General features: G+C 40.3%; 1 long non-coding RNA gene across 1 annotated transcript in view; it reads left to right on the top strand.

The window, feature by feature from the left end:
• The first annotated feature begins 21635 nt into the window (after window positions 1-21635).
• LOC115271264 overlaps window positions 21636-22213 on the top strand; it is a 268475-nt gene continuing 267897 nt past the window's right edge. The window contains exon 1 of the long non-coding RNA XR_003899870.1: window positions 21636-21850. This is a non-coding gene — a long non-coding RNA (uncharacterized LOC115271264). The remainder of the gene's footprint in view (window positions 21851-22213) is intronic.

The following is a 22213-nucleotide window of genomic DNA, read 5'->3' as shown; positions in this document are numbered from 1 at the left end:
ATGCCCTGATACAGATCTAAGGCTGAAAGATAAAGGAGTAATCAAAACAGGACTTCTGCACATGCTTTTTGGAGACTTGTTGTTTTAAGGGGAAAAGGTAAAAGTTGAAACTGTGTATGGAATGCACTAATTAAATCATCATTCATCCCAAACAAATCTTGCAGTTCCGATTAAAATGAGCAGATGCCAAAATGAGCAGAGCAAGCGTTTAGTAGTATATTCAGTTATGGTTATAGACCTAAATCCTAAAATTTTATTTTGGATGATTTTTTTTAATTAGGAAAACATTGTTATTTGAGTCTCACATTATATCAAATTAAGTAAAACAAAATCAAACCATCAATTCTGTTTTCCCAGTTGAAATAGTATGATAAGTCTCTCATCAGTTTAAAAGTACAGTGATCTTGTTAGCTGCTCTGTAATTGCTGAGCTGCATCACACAGAAATGTTTCAATATCTCAAATTTAGAAAAGAAATAAACAGCAATTAAAGTGGAAAATGTATTCTGCCAGAAAAGTTTCAGGGGTGAATATAACTGCTTTAGAAAGAAGGAAAAAGAAACAACCATTTTTCTCCACTAAACATCAAAAACCTTAATTTTCCATTTGCAACCCATCCAGTTTCAAATACAGAGTCTGAGTTTGCAAACTCCTTGTGGGGAAAAAAACTCCTTTTGATGAGACATTTACTTCTCTAATTGTTCCCCTAATTAGTGAAGTTCAAGATAGAGCATTGTATGAATTTTTGGAAACTGGAATACAAATGGATAAAACTAATACTTCTGTGGATTCACTGTTCATTATGCATGGTTTGTAACAATGCACATTTCAAAAAGAAAGTCATTAAAGTAATGACGCTGTTCTATTTTTGCAGGTCTTCGTGACAGTTTAAGCAATAAAATGTCTTAATCTCTCTGGACTGCAACAACAGAAATCTGACAAGGACAGGAGACTGACAGAATTTGTAATAATATATTTTTACTTATGTCACAAATTTGTAATTTCAAGGACATGATTCCAAATGACCTCATTGAAACATTGGGTAGGCATTGTTCTACACTGATTTGCATTAATGTCTACTGAAGAGTTTCCCTATCTACAACTGCTTCAGAGAGGATGCTTTCCATTAAAATTCTGGTCACAGATAAGGGTTAAAATATCGCTAACCTTTACAAATGCATTATATGACATAGCCTTTATTGCAGATAAAGTCTATAACAAATTCTCTGTGTGACAGCAGAAGAACATGATTCTGTATTAAGTTCAGATGATAGAGACGCTTTCCTCTCCTTGTACCTTTAAAATGTTTTGGATATAGTAACAAAGGGATGTGCTTCCTAAGCCATCACAGTTAGATAATGTTACCACCCATTCAATTTTTATTTGTTTCATGCTTCAATACGTTTTCTTAAACAGAATTTAAGAAGAGGGCATAAAACAGAGTTAAGAATTCAGTTCATTTCCAACCTTGGTGACAACACAGACACAAGACAAGAAATCAGTTTGTTTAGAGCTAGCAACCTAAAAATAGCCAGTGGAAGTTTGGATAGAGACTACTATCCAGTAGCATACTAAATATACAGTCTCTCCCCGTGTATTCTTAGCTTCCACTGATATCTGCCTGCCTTGAGAATAGGCTCCATAGCCATCTAGAATAATATACCTATTGTCCCAAGAATGAAGTTGTCTTTTTCCACAGCCCTGTCTGTAAGCTGTGTCACTCCAGGAGTCACCCCAGGAGACATACCTCTGAGTCACAATGACTCTCTTTCATCCTTGCTCTAGGGAGATAATAATTTACTCCTTCCTTATACCAACAGTAAATTATGACACCCCCTTGTCAGTTCAGCTGCACTGGCCAGTGCTTTGGGGGTTGAACCAAGGCTTTGCCTAGTTCCCATGCCAATATTGCCAATCCCAAATCATGAGTTCGGACCCCAAAATAATGAAATTATTTTCAAAATACATTTGGGTTCTTTTTATTTGCCTTCTGGCTTTTGAGCCTTTATGGTGCACTCAAGTCACATTTTCAAGCTTTTCTCCTCAACTGTGAGTACTAGAAACTTCTTTTTTTAAAAAACGAAAGCTGAGGTTCTCACATAATCACTTGTGCCCAGGAACTGGAGCTCCAAATGAAACATATAGCACAAGATTCACGATAAGATTGCATGCATTGGGAACAATGCCGTACCTGCCACCCAACTGTTCTGGGGATAGAGAATGTGGACCCTTTTATGCCTGCACACCTAGATCCAAAATCCAAGTAGCTCATGGCAGAGTGTACAAGCTGTCTACATGGGAAAGTTATAACAGTATAAACTAAAGTGTGAATTTAAACCAATACAGTTATACCAGTATATTTTCTTACCTGAACTAAGATAACGTTGCCTAATGGATAGAGCACTTGGACTCAGGGGACCTGGGTTCTATTCCTGGCTCTGACACTGGCCTGTTGGGTGACCGTGGGCAAGTCATTTCCCCTCGCTGTGTCTTACAGTTTCCCCATCTGTAAAATGGCGCGTAATGATACCGACCTTTGTAAAGTGTTTTGAGATCTACTCCTGAATACCACTAAGTAAGAGCTAGGTATGAATACATTATTTGTTAATTATTCCAGAATTAGTACCTTTTCCACTTTAGCTTTGGAAGGGGTTTTAGCTAAACTGAAAAAAGGAACTGTGTAGCGTTACACTGGTATATATTCTTATCAGGGTAACTATACTGATATAACTTTCCCATGTAGATAAACCCTAAACCCTAAACAGTGTCCTTACTCCTCCTTAGTACCCTGCCTGGGTGTGCCATCACACTCTAGCCAGGGCTGGCCTTACCATGAGGTGAACTGAGGCAGCTGCCTCAGGTGCCTAAGGTGACCAGATGTCCCATTTTTGTAGGGAAAGTCCTGATTTTGAAGGCTTTTTCTTATATAGGCACCTATTACCCGCCATCACCTGTCCCGATTTTTTACACTTGCTATCTGGTCATCCTACAGATGCCAGACTGTGAGGGGGCGCCACTAGGATACAGAGTGTAGAAAATTGTGTCTGCCGCTGGTGTATATGTATTCTCTCTGCTCTAGATGCACAGAGATGGTGAAGTGCTGTGCTGGAGGAAGGACGGTACAAGAGACATAACAGGCAGGCAGGAGAAAAGGTGAGAGGCTATAACAGAAAGCAGCAGGAGCTGCAGGGAGAGAGAGGAGGAGGAGGAGCCTCTTATGTACCTCTCTAGCACCCCCAGGAGCCTGGACTGATTAACACCAGCTTCTCAGGGAGCTTCCTGTTTCCTGCTGCTTCCCTGAACCCACTTGAGGAGAACAGGCAGTTAGGCCCTTAAGACGCTGATATCTTCCCTCAGGCCCTGCTACCAGCCTGCTTATTTGTCCCCTTCAGAGCCATTATAGCTGGCACAGGACAGCAGTCATGAGTGAAAGAAGACAATGCCCCTCTGGGGCAGCATTCAAAAAAAGAAAGAAAGCAAAGGAAGCTTTTCTATCTAAGCAGGAAGGAGCTCTCCTGAGATACATAGACACAAATGTTCACAGTGAGCCTTCCGGCCCCAGTGAGGATGTGAGTGGTGAGGAGATGCCTGATTTTCCAGTTAGTCAGAATGCAAGTGACCTGGCAGCTACTGCAGCATCCATATCTCCATCTCAAATGGATGTAACCATGCACATTTCTGAAGAAAAGTGTAGATCAGAGAAAAGTGTGGTGGAGGCGCAAGAAACAGTTGCTGCTGAGTTTAGTTCCTTAAGTCTAGATGATCCAGGACTGTGGACCCACTTGAGCAGTAACCTGAGGGACTTCCTTGTACTGCATGGGACACAGCAAGTGAAAAACTTCATGTTCCCCAAAGACAATGAAAATAGAAGTTTCCATCCAACACATTACTGACGTGAAATCCCCAATGGTGACAAAGTGGAGAGGTCATGGCTTATGTACTCAAAAATCCAGAATGCTGCATTCTGTTTTTGTTGCAAACTCTTCCAGTCTAATGTTCCAGCCACATTGTGTTCTACAGGAACAAAGGGTGAGAAATCTGGCATGGCATGAGAAGGCAGCAAATCACCAGAGAGCATTCCATAGGTGGAAAGAGCTTGAGATAAGACTAAGGTTAAAAGCCACAATAGATGATCAGCATCAAGAGAAGATTGCATCAGAGTCTCTTTACTGGCAAAATGTTCTGAAAAGGCTCATTGCCATTGTGAGAATGAATGCTGCCCAAAACCTAGCATTGCGTGCCACTTCAGATCAGCTGTATGTGCCAAACAATGGAAACTTCCTTAAAATTGTGGAGTTGATGGCTGAATTTGATGCTGTACTCCAGGAGCATCTAAGAAGAGTCACCACCCAAGAAATGTACACATACCACTACCTTGTAAAAACAATTCAAAATGAGATCATACAGTTACTGGCAACAAAAGTCAAACAGAAGAGGCAGATCTGAAGTCAGCAAGATATTGCTCTGTTATTCTGGACTGCACACCTGACATCAGCCGTACGGAACAAATGACTTGAATGGTGCGTTTTGTAACAACAACAGAACCTAGTGAAAATGTCCCTGCAATGGTGACTGTCAGAGAGCATTTTCTAGAATTTATTGACCTTGATGATACTACAGGAGCTGGTATGACAAATGTGCTTCTTAAAAAGCTGGAAGACACGGGAATTGCGAGAGCTGACATAAGAAGTCAGGGCTATGATAATGGTGCTAACGTGAGAGGAAAGAACAGAGGAGTGCAGACACATATCCAAGAGTTAAACCCTCAAGCTTTCTTTGTCCCATGCAGTCCTCATTCATTGAACTTGCTGGTCAGTGAGGCTGCTGAATTTTTTAATGTAATTCAAAGGATCTATGTATTTTTCTCTGCATCAACTCATCGATGGCAAATTTTGAAGCAACATCTGGGAACCTCCTCTTTGACACTGAAACCACTGACTGCCACACGATGGGAAAGTCGAGTGGAGGAGATAAAGCCTATCAGATACCAAATTGGGAAGATAGACGATGCCATAGTTGCCATTATGGAGGATAATGCTATGACAGGAGCTGTTCGTGGGAGAACAGTGGCAGAGGGAAATGGAATCACCAGAAACATACATAACTTTCAAATTTCTATGTGGCTCATGTTGCGGCATGACATACAGTTTGAAATTAATGTTGTAAGCAAGAGACTCCAAGGTGTTGACCTTGATATATCTGGAGCAATGGAACCACTGGACAAAGCAAAGTCATACCTACAGTCTTACCGATCAGATGAGGGAGTTCAAAACATTCTGAAGTGCGCACAGAAGTTGGCAGAGGAACTTCACACTGAAGCTATTTTCCCACCCATTCAAGAATACAAGAGTCACCGAAGAAGAAGACATTTTGATTACGAGGCATGGGATAATCCCATAAGAGACCCCAAACAACAATTCAAAGTTGAATTCTTTAACCAGTGCTAGATTGTGCAATACAGTCAGTTGAAGAACGTTTCATGCAGCTCAAGGAACACAGCAGTATATTTGGGATGTTGTATGTTATTCCAAAACTTCTCACTATACCTGAAGAAGACCTACACCAGCAATGCAGGGCACTAGAGACAGTGTTGACACATGATGACATGCCCGATATTGATGCGAGTGATTTAGATGATGAACTGAAAGCCCTTTCAAGATTCATTTCAGCAGAATCAACTCCAAAGGCTGTTCTGGAATATATGTGCACAAATAAGATGATCACCCTCTTTCCAAATGCTTTTGTTGCTCTGTGCATACTTCTAACACTTCCTGTAACAGTTGCCAGTGGAGAACACAGCTTCTCCAAGCTGAAGTTAATAAAAACACATCTACGCTTCACAATGACACAGGAGAGGCTGGTCGGCCTTGCAACCATCTCAATAGAGCATGAGCAGGCCCAGACTGTGGACCTTCAGGAAGCAGTTCAAATCTTGGCAACCAAGAAGGCACGGAAAGCACCACTTTGATTATTCAAACAGAAAAAAATGCCGGTGTTTACTATGCAGACAAGGAAAGTTCCATTTGCTGTTAAGGCGTTTGAAAGTTAAGTGTTACTTAAAATTTTTGAACAAGGCATTTTAAGTTGTTAGTTCTCCTTTATTGGGGTAGGTAGCAGAGCAGTACCATGACTGGAGTAGAACAGGAAGGAGGCAGAATTGAGACCTTTCAAAGTTTTGACACAAGCGAGGGGGGATGGGGATGTCATTTGAGCTCCCCGCCTCGCTTGCCCCGCCCTGACTCTAGTACTAAATATTGACAGAAGTTTAACATTCTAGCTGTATGATGTATGAAACACTTTTGATTGACACATGATGCTGTCAGATTTTTGTTTTATAATGAGCCTGCCCTAAGAATGTCCACCTGTTTTTTCCCACTTCCAGAAAGTGGTAGGCATCTGTGGGGTTGCTCCAGATTGACACCAGTATAAATGAGGTCAGAATCAGGACCTGTGACTTCTTCAAATCAGAATGATGTTCATGTGTTATTTATATAAATGTTAATGTTTTCTTTTTTAAAGTATGGCTACACAAAATATAGATGGATTTTACTGTTTCAGGTCATGTAATCAAATATTGGGACTAGATTTTAAAAGGGCTTGGCAATTTGAGGACTAATATTTGGTATACATGCTAACATAAGTACAATCACATCTCATGCTTCAGGATGTGAACTGATCACCAGCAGGGATCTGAAAGGAATTTCCTCCCCAGCGAACACCATTATACAAGTGACCAGATGCACTCTGGGGTTTTTCACCATCTTCAAAGTATCAGGTATTGGTAAGATTCCAGAACTGATCCATTACAGCAAATCCTATGAAATATCCAGATTTAATTGAAATCCTTCTAGAGTTTGATCTTGGGAAGTGTAAAGAATCTCCTGAAAGATGCAGAGCAAAGCAGCATCCATTAAAATTGGATCAGGCAAGTCATCTGTAATGGAGCCTATTGCAAAAGTCTGTTCTTTTGGATCTGATGGAAGGATCGAGGTTTTGAGTCCTTTTGCTGTAGCAATTTGTGTCTATGGAAAGCTCTTCTTCTCTCTTGATGTGTTCACATAACTTACATTGTCTCTGATGGAAGTTCACTAATAGAGGGAAGAATAAAGCACTTGGTGGTTATTTATTATAGGTTAAGCTCTGAGGGCAGGGACCTCTTTTGGGAGATGGAGGAGTTGTATAACACCTAGTACTTGAGTATTTTTTGTCCTTGACTAGGGCTCCTAGGTGCTACTGAAATATAAATAATACTGTAATGTAGGCTGAAGGTATTTTTAAGTCAACAAAAATAAAAACCAGTAAGAAATATTTATATCATTTTCCCATTTAACTCATTTTAGCTTTGTTCTGTTGTGTCATTATAAATCAGCCTATTTAAATGCTTCAGATTTGTCATAAGAGTCAATAAAATCTGATTTGCAATACAAATTCCACACTCTTTTTCAATGATTTTATATACAGTGACAATTAGCTCAGTAATCTATTGAGCACTGGCTTGGAAGCCAAGACAATTGCTATTGCTAGTTAACTGGAAAGGTAAATAGAGGGTCAAATGACACTTTGCTACTTCAGTGACAGTTCATTTCATTGCAAAACTTTGTATTGTTTATGCAATGTGAGCCATTTAGCTGTTTGCATCCTGTAATGATTGTTTCTCAGCTCTGCAAAAGCACATATATTATTTTTGTCTCTGAAAGTCAGTTTGGTTAAAGCTACACTCTGAATCTTAAAGGAGAAACAATATGTTAGTTAGATGAATTACAGCTGCTTGCAGTGATCCATTTCCATACAAAATCTTTTTACAGTGGAATTTTTCCTGTTGGCAGTGATTTCTTTTTGCATGTTTACCCTTTTTTTCCCTCAGCATCTCCTCCCATTTGCTGCCTGCCTGAGTTGGCTATAGCTACCTTATGTTCTTAGAAGATATTGCATAGGTATATAAAGGGGACAACAGTCAAATAAATATTTTGGTAATGTGTGGAGCCAGACATTGCAGAATATGTAGATAATGACCTGATTTTTCAGAGGTGCTGGGCACGTGCAGTTCCTGTTAGGTCTGATCCAAAACCCATTAAAGACAATGAAAGGATTCCCATTTATTTTAGCTTGGAGAAGATTAACTTCATTAGGAGCTACAAATTGTTAGCAACCCTGAAAACCTGTCCATTAGTACAGCCAAATGTCTATAAAACTGAATATTTCTAAAATAAAGTTTTTGATCAGTGGCAGCAGCAAAACATTTGTTTAGCAAACATGAACACTTATGTCTCTGACATGGTGATGAAACCTTTTTCTATGAGAAACTTTTTCTATTAACTTCATGGGCACTTCAGCCAGAGAACTACACTATCAGGCTAAGTATGGTTTAAAAGTGTAATTTAGATGTAAAGTGCCTAATCCTGCAAAGCCGCTGTAGGCAGAATTCTCACTGAATTCACTTGCAGTTAGTTATGCCCACAAAGGGATTACAGGAGCAGATCCAAAATATATTTTTGTGCTCTTATTAAATTATTTTAATATCTTAGAGCTAGACCCTGGAAGTTTGAGGTGTACAAGGATTACAGGAATAAGCCACTATTTAGTATTGTACATAAAATTTTATAGAGACATCAAGGACCTGATCCAAAACTCACTGAAGTCAATAGAAAGAAGCCCATGGACTTCAGTGAGCTTCGGATCAAGCCGTCATGCTAATTACAACAAATTTAAGATAACCCTAATAAAAATGAAAACCCCACTTTCACTAGAGAAGCTCTGTGTGTGTTTCTTGTCAGAAAAGAACTCACTGCAAAAACGTTAAAATGTAGGGTATTTTTGAGAGAGTAACTAAAATTTGAAGAACATCAGAGAAACTAGACAATGTTTGTTCACCCTGTAAATATATATATATGTAATATATAAAAATAAAAAAAATGGTGGTGAAACAAGCGAAATAATTTGCCCAGCTTAATATCATTTCAGACAGGTGCCCAACAAGGATGGATACAACTGAGCTAGTCCACAATTATATGGTTAAAAAACAAAGGGTTGAAAATCTGCTATAAATAAAATTCTATGCCGTTGCAGCCTCCACTTTCATTACATCCTGAGTAAAAAGCTTTTTTCACTATAAACAACAGAAAAACTATTTTATACCATTTCCCTCAGTACTTGAGAAAGACAGAACAAGCAAAACATTATAGAATTACTGTCTACTGTTGATAGTAGAATCATTTTATTACTTTTATTTCTTTTGAATTTTTGGTAATATGTTTCCTATAAGTCCAGTCTGTCTTTATAGCTACAAGGATGAATTCAGCCCTAGTAGAACTACATAAAATTCCATTGAAGTCAGTGAAGTTGTATCTCCGTATGACATGAATTTTTCCCACAGTCTCGCCTTCTGTCATATATAGTCATGTCAGTTTTACTCAAGATAAATAGATTCGCAGCCAGTGGTCCAGATCCAATGAGGTGCTGAGTGCCCTAAACTCAAACTGACTTCAAAGGGAGCGCTCATCACCTCATAGGCTCTGGCTCTGTCTGCAAAATTTTCTTGAATTTCCCCATACTTACTCCAGGAAATACTTTGAATAGTACAAATATTGAGGTTAGCTGACTGCCAGAGTCAGCCTTAGCAGTTTTGGATGGATCTGTGAAACAGCTGTATTGGTTTGGTTTGGGTTTTTTAGTCCCTCTACCCATGTGCAGCCTTTTCTGGCCAACATGATCATACCACTGCCCCAAGCCTATTCTTAAAGGGGCAGCTCCCATTTATCTTGTTATATAATTTATATCACTATTAACAATCCAAAAACAAAAAGATGAAAACAACAATAAACAACTATTCAAAATTATTGCTAAATATAAATAATATGAACCTATCTCTAAAACATCTATTCCAGGGACCTCACATGTGCATGGTCTACTCTGGACTCTCTCCAACTCCAGCACGCTGTTCAGAGAAGGAGGTGTAAGGGAGTTGGGCTGCTTTATGTTGAGGAAGAATTTGCATAACAGAGCTCTGTTCTGTCACCTGCCTCCCTACATCCTCCGCCCCCAACGTGCCCCCAACACTTACACAGAAGCCTACCGTGGCACACGTGCATCTGCAAGCTGTTCTCTGCAACAGAACTCAGAGTCAACTGAATGTCACTGGAGGGCCAAATTCTGTGGGGAAACTGGCCCATAATATCCAAAATAGCTTATCACAGCACTGCTGGCAGTGTCTAGTGTTGGGAGGCACAGTGAATGAACATAACATTGCTTACCTCTTCCCAGCACAGCACTGAGATGTCTGTACAAATCAGATCTGACTCAGCTTTGTCTTGTTCTGCTGAGTAAAGTGTAGATACCATAGTAAAAAAATAAATCCTGATAACAAGACAAAGCATACTGCAAAGATATTGTCACCTCAGCATGACAAAGTAACCAATAGCTAGGTATGCTTTACACACTTCATGAAGTAATGTCTCTGCATTGCATAACAGTAGGAAAAGCTAAACTTGCTGCTAAAATTCAACCTTGGGATAAGGGTAAAAGGGACCAGTTCCCAGAGGTAAAAGAAACCTGAGATTTTGGCGATGGTCGTCCTCTTGCCTATAAGAGCCTGAAGTTATGGGGAGACCTGAAGTTTTCACAGACTGAGTTCCCCCATTGGGAATCTCTGCCTCCCCCCTTGCAAGTGAGGAAGGTGGAAAGGATTCAGATGCAAACTGAGTCCTAGGGGTGGGCTGAATCCTAGGAGTAGGCCCAGGTCTACCCCCAAATTATTGGTTATTTGGCGGGAGTTCTGAACACTGCACTGGACCCAGTTAAATGCCTGATATGGGAAGGGGAGCACACACTCCTCCCACTGTTAAATAAATGAAAGTTGCAGCCTGCCGCTTAAAATCCATCCCATGTGTCTGGTGTTCATTTGCCTGCATGTCCTGATCAAGAAGTAATTTCTCTGCATTACATAACACAGTGGGAAAGGCTAAACTTGCTGCTAAAATTCAACCTTGGATATCGCGTCTCTTCAAAAATAAATGTAGTGAATTAAAAGTAAGTCTTGCATCAAGACATTTGGGGATTGTGTGAATTCCTGAGCAAACAGGAAATTCTAACCCAGAAACATCCTTTGAAAAATGCTTTGTTTGACCTTATTAGCTCTTCTTTTGCAATTTCGTTGATTTCTGCCCATCAGCTCTCTGCTTTAAAACAGACACTGGACACAGTTTTGCTAGTATGTAAATCAGTTTTAATGAAAATGATTATCCTGAAGACACCCTAAGAATTGAAAGGTTTGATTTATCCAAGTGCTAAAATTCGGGCTGGTCTACACTAGGTGTGGGGGTCGATGTAAGATACGCAACTTCAGCTACGGGAATAGCGTAGCTGAAATCGACGTATTTTATTTCGACTTACCTCGGGTCCTCACAGCCCGGATCGACGGCCGCAGCTCCCCCATTGACTCCTCTACCGCCGCTCGCCCTGGTGGAGTTCCAGAGTCGACGGGAGCATGTTCGGGGATCGATATATTGCGTGGATGTACCCTTAGTGTCTGTCTAGATTATTCTGAATCATTTCCGAAACAGGGAAGTGGATTTGAAATAGACAAAACAAGAAGTGAGAGAATTAGACATTCATGCTGCAGTTCTTCAATCTGTCGACTTAGCTTGGGTGGACCCTTTTAATTTATTTATTTATTGTAAAGAAAGAAGAAAGAAGTTAGGAAATGGGAGAGACTCAGATATAAAAGTAACTAAATTGCCCATTCTGAACTATTGGACGGAGATTTGCAAAGCCACACGGGAGGTTTGGACACCAAATTCCCATTAATTGTCATAGTAAATTGGCTTCCATATCCTTTAGGCAACTCCGAGAATCTCAGAGTCTAAGTACTTTCCTTTGCCACTGCAACCAGAAAATGCAAGTACTGATCCAGCATAGCTCCTTTAAAGTCAATACAACCCAGTTGGAGCTCCCCCTGGCTGCCCCTAACATGGGGCTGTGCCTAAAATAGAGGATGTTGATCCAGACTCAAATGGGGTGAGTTCCACAAACAAATTTCCACAAACAAATTTCAGAGTTTAAAGTTGTTTTGATTTCAAAGGACTCAAAAACTGATTCATTTTTTGTTTTTTCAAAAGATTTTGCAATTTTTTTTCCAGTTTTAAAAAAATTTCTATGCAACATTATTGAAATCCTCTTTTAGGGAGCAACTCAATAATTTCAGTAGTGTTTTCAATAATAATCTTCAATAAATTTTCAAAAAGGTGCATAAAACATTTTTGTGAAAAAATAAACCTTTCAGTAATATCTGCTTTGCATGTGCAACTGTGAGGTCTTAAATTAATCAAACTGTACCATAGAATCTCTATGGATAGAAATTCCATGATTGAATAATAAGAGTATAGAAGTAGAAATATACTACAGACCACATAATGAGGATGGTTACGGTGATTGTGAAATGCTCAAGGAGATTAGAGAGACTACAAAAACAGAACACCCAGTAATAACAAGGGCTTTCAACTATGTCACCTCAAGATAGGATGCAGAGATAAAATTTCTAGACACGATTAATGACTACTTCTTGGAGCAGCTAGTCCTGGATCCCACAACAGGAGAGGCAATTCTTGATTTAGTCCTAAGTGGAGCACAGGATCTAGTCCAAGAGGTGAATATAGCATAGCTGAACTGCTCAGTAATAGGAATCATAATGTAATTAAACGTAATGTCCTGTAGCGGGAAAATACCAAAGAAACTCAACAAAGTTCAAAAAGGGGGACAGCACAAAAATGAGGAAGCTAGTTAAACAAAAATTAAAAGGAACAGTTAAAAGAGTGCAATGCCTTCAAGCTGCATGGAAATTAATTAAGAACACCATCACAGAGACGCAAAGTAAATGTACCCCAAATGAAAAAAAAAATCAGCAAGAGGACAAAAAAAAATGACTCCTTGCTAAACAGCAGAGTAAAAGACGTAGTTAGAGGCTAAAAGACATCCTTTAAAAATTGGAAGTAAAATTCTACTGAGGAAAATAGAGAGGAGCGTAATCTCTGGCAAGTCAAATGTAAAAGAATAATTAGGAAGACCAAAAAAGAATTTAAAGAGCAACTAGCAAAAGACCAAAAAAATAATGGAGGTGCTATAGGAGCACTAAAGGAAGTCGAGGCTGATGCAAAGACACTAAATGAATTCTTTGCATCAGTCTTCACTGCACAGGATATGAAGGAGATTCCCATATCTGAGCCATTCTTTTTAGGTGACGTATCTGATGAACTGTCCCAGATGGAGGTGTCAGTAGAAGAAGCTTTGGAACAAACTGAAAAATTAAACAGTAATAAGTCACCAGGACCAGATGGTATTCCCCCAAAGGTTCTGAAGGAACTCAAATTTGAAATTGAAGAACTACTAACTGTGGGATGTAACCTATCACTTAAATCGGCCTCTGGACCAAATGACTGCAGGATAGGTAATGTAATACTCATTTTTAAAAAAAAAAAAGTTTCAGAGGCGATCATGGCAATTACAGGCCAGTGACCAGGCAAATTAGTTGAAACTATAGTAAAGAACATAATTCTAAGACACATACCTGAATATGTTGGGGAAGAGTCAACATGGCTTTTATAAAGCAAAGTCATGCCTCACCAATCTACTGGAATTCTTTGAGAATGTCAACAAGCATGTGGACAAGGGTGATTCAGTTGATACAGTGTATATGGACTTTCAGGAAGACTTTGACACCACACCAAAGGCTCTTAAGCAAACTAAGCAGTCATGAGATATGAGCAAATCTCCTCTTGCGAATCAGTAACTGGTTAAAAGATAGGAAACAAAGGGTAGGAATAAAGATTCAGTTTTCACAATGGAGAGAAGTAAATAGTGGAGTCCTCCAAGGATCTGAACTGGGACCAGTGCTGTTCAATGTATCCATAAATGCATTGGAAAAGGGGATAAACAGTGAGGTGGCAAAATTTGCATACAATATTAAATTACTCAAGATAGTTAAGTCCAAAGCCAGCTGCGAAGAGTTACAGAGGGATCTCACAAAACTGGGTGACTGGGTGACAAAATGGCAGGTGACATTCAACACTGATAATGCACATAGGAAAAATATTCCAATTATACATACAAAATGGTGGAGTCTAAATTAGGTAAATTAGTGCTACCACTCAAGAAAGAGATCTTGTGTCATCATGACTAGTTCTCTGAAAACAACTGCAGTGGCAGTCAAAAAAGCTATCAGAATGCTAGGAACCATTAGGAAAGGGATAGATAATAAGACAGAAAAGATCATAATGCCACTATATAAATCTATTGTACTCCCACACCTTGAATACTGTGTGCAGTTCTGGATGCCCCATGTCAATAAAAGATATATTAGAATTGGAAAAGGTACAGAAAAGGGCAACAAAAAGGATATGGGGCATGGAACAGCTTCCTTATGAGGCGAAATTAGAAAGAGTGGGACTACACTAGAAAAGAGATGACTAAGGAGGGATATGATTGAGGTCTATAAAATCACATTTGGAGAAAGTGAATAAGGAAGTGTTATTTACCCCCTTCATATAACACAAGAACTAGTTGTCACACAATGAAATTAATAGGCAACGGGTTTAATTCATATATAAGGAAGTACTTCTTCACACAGTGCACATTCAACCTATGGAACTCATTGCCTGGGCATGTTGTGAAGCCCAAAATTATAACAGGGTTCAAAAAAGAATTAGATAAATTCATGTTGGATAGGTCAATCGGTGGCTATTAGCCAATATGGTCAGGGACGCAACCCTATGCTCCAGATGCTGGGACTGGACAACAAGAATTGCCCTATTCTGTTCATTCCCTATGACGCATCTGGCACTGGCCACTGTCGGAAGACAGAATACTGTGTAGGTGGATCATTGTTCTGACCCAATACGGTCATTCTTATGTTCTTACAGATGCAGTGGTTTCATACATATTTTTGCAATATATAGCCATTCTGTGTTGCTCTGACATGTGGTCCTGAACTTGTTATGGCCTTGACAATATAAACGATAATCCAGTATAGCACTGAAAAAAAGAAATTTTGAAAGCAATTTTTAAAAATGTATTTAACATAACACCAGCTTTAGTCATAATGAATTCTTGCAAGATTTTTTCATTGCTACCTGTACATGGAGATTTGCTTATGGGATGAGCAGACAAGGAGAAGAGAACCCACAATGATTTAATTTTCTAACAAATACTTTAACACAAGCTCATGAAAAATTATCTTTAGTTCTCTTATATACTTATAGGTTTTTACTGCACTTATCACTCTACTATCTGAGCACCTTCCAGGAGTGCATTAAGCAATGTGACTAACATCCGTCAGGTATTTTTGCCTCATCCTCTCCCGAGGGGGAGAGGTGTGTGCAAAGGAATGTTTTGTTTTTGATTTTTTCTTTTATAGTATATATAGACATGCTTTATGTTTCCGTTAGAGAAGGCAAGGTCAAAGAAATGTGCCTTGCACTTAGAACAGAAGATGGTAAGGTTTGTAATGGTCCTTAGTTCCTATTGGAGTTCATTCCAGTTTTGAACTTTCCCCAAGAAAAGTTGTGGCTTCTATAGATGAGTTTTACCTTTCTTTAAAAGAGTTCCATTATGCAAGAGGAACAAAGTTATCACCATACTTTTCATCCAGAGCTTTAGTTGATCCGTTAGATAGCCTGGGAAACTGATCTAGAAGACTGTGATACTGTATATCTAATGCTCAGAGTAATAATTGCTCATGTTTATGCTGTTATGGAGTCTCAAATAATGCCAGCAAACTGAGGACCTGATTCTGATCTCTCTGCCTCAGTAACTTTGTACAAGTGCAGCTCTGTGGGGCCTGATTCTCCACCACCTTGATTTGGTGCAGTTACTTATACTGTTAAAAAGGAATGTGAAAATGCTACTGTTCTGATTTGGTAGCATCATACAGTCACTTTGCATAGGTGTAAATACACAAAGAGGAGGAGAGTGGAGATGAAGGCTCATTGGCTGCAGTGAATTTACTGCTCATTTACAATAATGTGAAATAAGAATCAAATCCTTGGATTTTCTCCTGGTACTTTGCTGTATTTCTTTGACTGCAAAATAAATTAATTTGGATATAGAAAAGAAAGACATGGATTAGTAATCAGAAGGCTGACTGATCTCTGAGGGGATTTCACTCTCATGAACTCTTACTTGTTTACCTGTATGTGTTTAGGAGGTAGTATACTAGCGATGAAATGCTACCAACCATCATATGCAGCCTACCTAACTAGATGGAACAGAAATGGCATTTGATACCAGCTTTAGGTGATGGAGAGTGGAATGTGTTTTTTTCACTGTGCACAGATGAATGTGTGAGGGAAAAATGAGAGCTGAACCTTCTATCTCGAAAACTGGAATAAATATTTATTCTGAGGACTTAAACTGATTTAGTTAAGTTCTCTTTCCTACTCCCAGGCCTCCCTTTCCTTTCTCCCCTTTGGGAACAGAAAATGACATCCTCTCTGCCAGGCCCTGTTGCTAATAAACAAGCTTGTGCTTGTCAAGTAGTGGCGCCCCATGGAATCCATGTTGCAGATACTCTGAGACTCCCAAGGTGCTCACTGCATTCTTACTGTAGGTCTCAAGATTTATTTTGTCACCAGAAGCTTACAAGAAATTTCTTCGGAAGTAAAGTGGGTTAGCTACCAAAGTTATATAATACAGTGTGCATGTGTAGCCTTTGTGCATTCAACCTTAGAGTTTTTATTGTGTCTTTTATTGGTATTTCTTCTGTTCCCTTTCTTCTTCCATGCTCTTTTTTTTAAAACTACAGTGTCATTTTATAATTCTGAATTTTCTGAGTAAATGCATTACTCGTGCTCTTTAATTAATGAGACTGATTGAAGCTCTGGCTTGACCATTTACAGTCTCAATCTGTAAAGATGTGGTTTGTTTCCTTTTGAACTGGGTAACAGGCTGGCATTGAGAGATATTTTAAGTCCACTTATATGCAGATAATCTGTTGTCCTGTTTCTTTCAGAAATTGTCATGAATTAGCATTCAATTTTGTCAGCTTTTTAAAAATTCATTTCATATGTATTTACTCTTATACCAGTCTGTTGTTCTGCAGTATGGGCCATACGGTGGCAGCTTTTTAGCCATCCCTGATGACTGGTCATATTATGCCTGTATTGCAGGGTTTTAATTCTGCTACCTCTTTTTGTTAATGAAATACATGTTGCTTGATTGAATTAAGTTCACTCCACATGTATAGCCTGTCTACCTCTCACAGGTCTTTCATTATACTAGACAGGGCCGGCTCTAGGCACCAGCAAAACAAGCTGGTGCTTGGGGCGGCACATTTTTAGGGGCGGCATGGCCGGCGCCAGAATGCCGCCCCTAAAAATGTGCCCCGGCCGCCCTAGCTCACCTCCGCTGCTGCTGCCGCTCGCGCGCCACTACTCGCCCTCCCTCCCAGGCTCTCAAGCCTGGGAGGGAGGGGGAGCAGCGGCGCGCGAAACAGCCGCTCGGGATCTCCCCCTCCCTCCCAGGCAGCAGCAGCGAAGGTGAGCTAGGGCGGCCGCGGCACATTTTTACGGGCGACATTCTGGCACCGGCCATGCCGCCCCTAAAAATGTGCCGCCCCAAGCACCAGCTTGTTTTGCTGGTGCTTAGAGCCAGCCCTGCCCCCTCCCTCCCTCCCAGGCTCTCAAACCTGGGAGGGAGGGGGAGATCCCGAGCAGCCGCAGCGCGCAAAACAGCCGTTTCGCACGCCGCTGCTCCCCCTCCTTCCCTCCCTCCCTCCCTCCCAGGCTTGAGAGCCTGGAAGGGAAGGGGAGAAGCGGCACCCGCGCCGTGGCCACTCAGAGTCTCCCCCTCCCTCCCAGGCTCTCAAACCTGGGAGGGAGGGGGAGACTCCGAGTGGCCGCGGCGCGGGCACCGCTTCTCCCCCTCCCTCCTAGGCTTGAGAGCCTGGGGGGAGGAGGCAGGGAAGGGGCGGAGTTGAGGCGGGGCCGGGGGTGGGGTAATTAAAAAACCGGAGGGAGGGGGGGGCAAAATTGTTTTTGCCTTGAGCGGCAAAAATCCTAGAGCCGGCCCTGATACTAGACTGTCCTGTATTTCTGAGTTAAGTTTCCCTCTTATTTTAGAAAGAGTTACCTGCCTTTTTGTTACTGGATTTGTGTGATTTGGACAGTACAGCAAAATGATAAAAGTCTGTTACCAAAGATCTTATCTCGGTGTCCTTTGATATGTTCTGTTTTATTCATGTGGGTTTTCTCCCATGACTAAGTATGCTCCAAAAATATCTTCTGCTGCTTCTTTATGCTGGGTTTGAAGGGCTGAATTACCAATAACTAGAAGTTATATTGGTCATGGGCAAACCTCAAACTGGGCAAAACTCAAGACTAATCTTTTGGATGCCATTTTGGATATTTTTGTTTCAATTTCATCTGGAAACTTGATACATATGAAAATTTTGGAAAGATTTGGGGCTTTTATTGTATTTGAATGATTGATGTGCACGTTGTGGGGGCAGGTATTAAACTATTAACAAATATATGCATAACTATCTTTTGCGCAGCAGTGAGAAAATACAACCCAGTTTGCCTTTGTGGCTCTTTGATAGGAGTGCGTGGCACTTGCCCTCTAAACTCACTTTCTCCCATAAGTTTGGCAACTTTGTGTTGATTTTGTGGCCAGTTGTTCTGGTACATTTGCCTTTTTCTTTACTCTAACCTGGTTTGTTCTTTTTTTGTTGTTTCTCCCTAGTCAACAGAGAATTGTTAATGTGTTTGCTCAATTGCAGAGCAAGGATGTGCAAATGGATTTGATTAAAATATCATTTTCATCTTTGGCCCTCTCCTCTAAGGGAATGAAATTCAGACCTCTTATAAGGTTAACAGATATTCTAGTAATTGTTTCGCTGGTTCCGCCAACTCTCCCCACAGCCTTCACTTTGTTCTCCCACACAGTGATCGCTAGCAGGTGTACGTAGTTTGCCAAAAGGGAATCTCAGTCTCAACTTCTTCAACCTCCCACCCCTACACTACCAAATGAGATTATAATTTTCCTGGTCTTCCTACAATTTCTCCTAATCCTTCATGTGCTCTGATTCCTCCCAGGCTCCTTTCCTCCTTTCTGAAGTCCCCTTATCTTTGATGGTCTTCAGAGGGTCCATGTGTAGGGTGACAAAGCTGCTGCTACATCCATATCTGTCACACCGTAGGATTCCCTAGCCCAGAATTCACTGCAAGCTAGGAACAGGGAGAATGCAAAATGTATCTGAAAGCAGCACAGTCTAAGGCATAACACACAGAACAGTCTAAGGCACTGTTAGACCTATTGAATCTGATGACATTCTTTAAAGATTGAGAAGGATTGATTGGGGACCTTGGAGAGTAAAAGAAGCCAAAGGAGACTTAAGAAGTGGTCACTGAGGTTAAGGGAGTTTAATATGAGTAGCTTGGGCCAAATTAATCTCTTCAAGATACTGGTGTAAAGTGGAGTTACACAGCATTTACACCACTTCTGGGAGCAGATTTTGGCTCATGGTGCTTTTCAAGGCCCTCTAGCAGTAGGAGCCACACTACTCGTAACCCTTCACAGGGAATAGTGTGTAAAATATGGATTTGTCATGGAAAGTTGTGAAGAAAGAAGGGTACTCATTCACTTACTGGGAGGTCAGAGAAAGGGTAAGTGGGAGGAGCAAGTGAATTTTGGAGGCAAAGGAGCAGGTGAGATATGGCCAACCCCACTCACTCCATCCCCCTCTTCCTCCATTGCTTGCTCTCTCCCACCCTCACTCACTCACTCATTTTCACCAGGCTGGGGAGGGTCAATTTTCAACCGGGTGTCCGGTTGAAAACTGGACACCTGGCAACCCATTATGGGTTTGAGATAAACATGGAAGGAAAGATGGAAGAGAAAAATGGGAAGGATCTATGAAACCTCAGGCAGTTTGGATACATTTCTAATAAACATTCAGAGCTAAATCCTCAACTGGTGTAAATGGGCACAGCTCAAGGATCTAGCCCCCCAAATGAAATCATCTGAATCTCCAATTTTTTTGGAGAGAGCCAAGTGCATTTTTAAGAGTTAGTGGCTGTGTATGGGGCATAGGCAGTTACCAATAACTGTGTCACATAGCTTTTATTAGAGAATCTAGATATATTCCCCACGACTTTGTCCAGCATCTGTGTGATCATTTATCTGCAGTGAGTTTTACTGTAAATGTGATTACTTCCAAGAAGCAATTTTTCATGGCAGGGGTAAGCTTAGTACTTACAATATTTATTGTTTAGCTAGATGCATCATCTAAGAATCCAGGTTTCAAGCAAATATCTCCATCGTGCAAAGTGAACCCCTAGGCGGGTCCCCAGTGATTTCAACCGGGCTCCAAGCAGGGGGTAGACTCCTGAGCCTGCATGGACTCTGCTTGACTTCATTGAGACTGTACATGGGAACAGGATCTGTTTAGCTTGGGTCTCTTTGCAGAATCAGGGCTAAAAAGGGGAGACATGAGACAGAGGGATTTAAAGTTTCATGTGTGACCCTCAACTGTTTTGCAATTTGGCTTTGGTTTGTACAAGCACCAAAAGTTCAGATTTTTATTTGAAGTACATTTGAATTATCTGAATTCCTTGAGATTGCAGCTTTGGGCTTGAAATCTCATAAAAATAAACTCTCTCAAAGCTTTCTGTTACTTCCCATTTCCGAATAGCTATTATCTCTGCATTTAATGACTTTTGGTCCAACTGGTACCCAACAGCTATATTTAGAGGTTCAAAAAATTGTAAACTGGGAAATTGTAAGATGAGGAAAAAATTATCTAAATGCCTTTGAACCAGAAAAAAAGTTTAGTTCAGGTTCATCTTAATTTTGATGAAGGCTCAAGAGGGTTCCTCATACTTCCCTAATCAGCATAAGTACTTCATTTAAATCAAATTGGGAAAATTTGACAGGTAATGCTTGTGTTATTCATGGTAATAAGGGAGAAGTGGCTGGATGCAGATTGTTAGAGGGTTTTCACTGGTCTCTTTGTCTTGATACATTTCAGTAATCTCAAAAATGTTGGCTTACACACACAGAGCAATGATATTTTTGTCAAAGACAACTATATATCAACATTTTGAATGCCATCTTCTATCCATGCCTTTAAAGTTATCTGCATACTCAATAAGTGTATTTTAAGGCATATGGAGAAATCTGTCTTAATTTGTACAAACTACTCAGTTTGAAATGTTTCTGGGTTTAAAATTACGTGGGGAGTTTTACCTGCCTCATTCTTTTACCTGCCTGAATACAAATCATTTGAAGCTTCCAGTATAAAATCTTGACTTTATGATGACAGAATAATTAAGTGTTTATAAAAATCTGATCAAATGGAACATCAGAAATTCGGGGGGGGAGGGTGAGGGGGGAATTCTGTTATTAACCAGTGCTTAATGACAGCATTTCTTATCTTACAATTGTGACATGAAGAGGGAGCTGTAGCTCTTCTGAGACACAGTTCTGCCAGAACCAGCATATCCAGCCAAGATTCCCGATTTCTTGTCTTCTTTTTCTCTCTCTCCCCTTCTCTCTCTTGTTCTCGCTCTCATTCACTTACTCTCCCATTTTTTTGCCACCGTGCCAGATAAATTTAAATGTATCTGTTCAAGTGGAGATAATCCATGCAAATCAGAGGCACTGGCTCCCAGTGCTTGATTCACAAAGAGAACTCAGCTTCAGGAGGTCACTCGTTCACAGCTGCTCCTCCCATAATATTTTTTCCCTCATTGCAGAACTGCTGCATGTATACAGTGACTGAAAGGACTCAATTTACTGCAACTGCAGCCCCGTTTTACTGACAACTTTCTTTAAAGGGGGACTTACCGTCCATCTGTCTTGTAAAGGTAGGAGCCTGATTCTTCTAAAGACATGTAATACCGTCACTGTTTGCTCATTATTAGGTGTCACTATAATGATTCATGTTGTTGTCATCAGTAGGTCCTAATATGATGCCAGGTGCCTGATGCTTTTGTTACTTATCTGTATAGGTGCAGTTGTTTAAGTGACTGTTATTCTAATGTTTATTTAGCCAGCTATTTATCCTTTTTACAATGACAAGTACGATTTTAACATAGAGGCTCTCTAGTCTACAAATGCAACCTTCAATTAAGCTTTTTTCTTTTTCCTTTTAAAAAATGTTTTCCGGTGTCTGTTTAAGTTAATGCAGTGCAGTAGTCATCAAGTGAAAAGTCAATATTGTCAGGGGT

Source organism: Terrapene carolina, unplaced genomic scaffold (assembly GCF_002925995.2).
Source record: "Terrapene carolina triunguis isolate 2854851 unplaced genomic scaffold, T_m_triunguis-2.0 Scaffold211, whole genome shotgun sequence".
NCBI classification, from domain to species: domain Eukaryota; kingdom Metazoa; phylum Chordata; order Testudines; family Emydidae; genus Terrapene; species Terrapene triunguis.
Note: the sequence above shows the minus strand (reverse complement) of the source record. Positions and strands in the feature narration are given on the sequence as shown.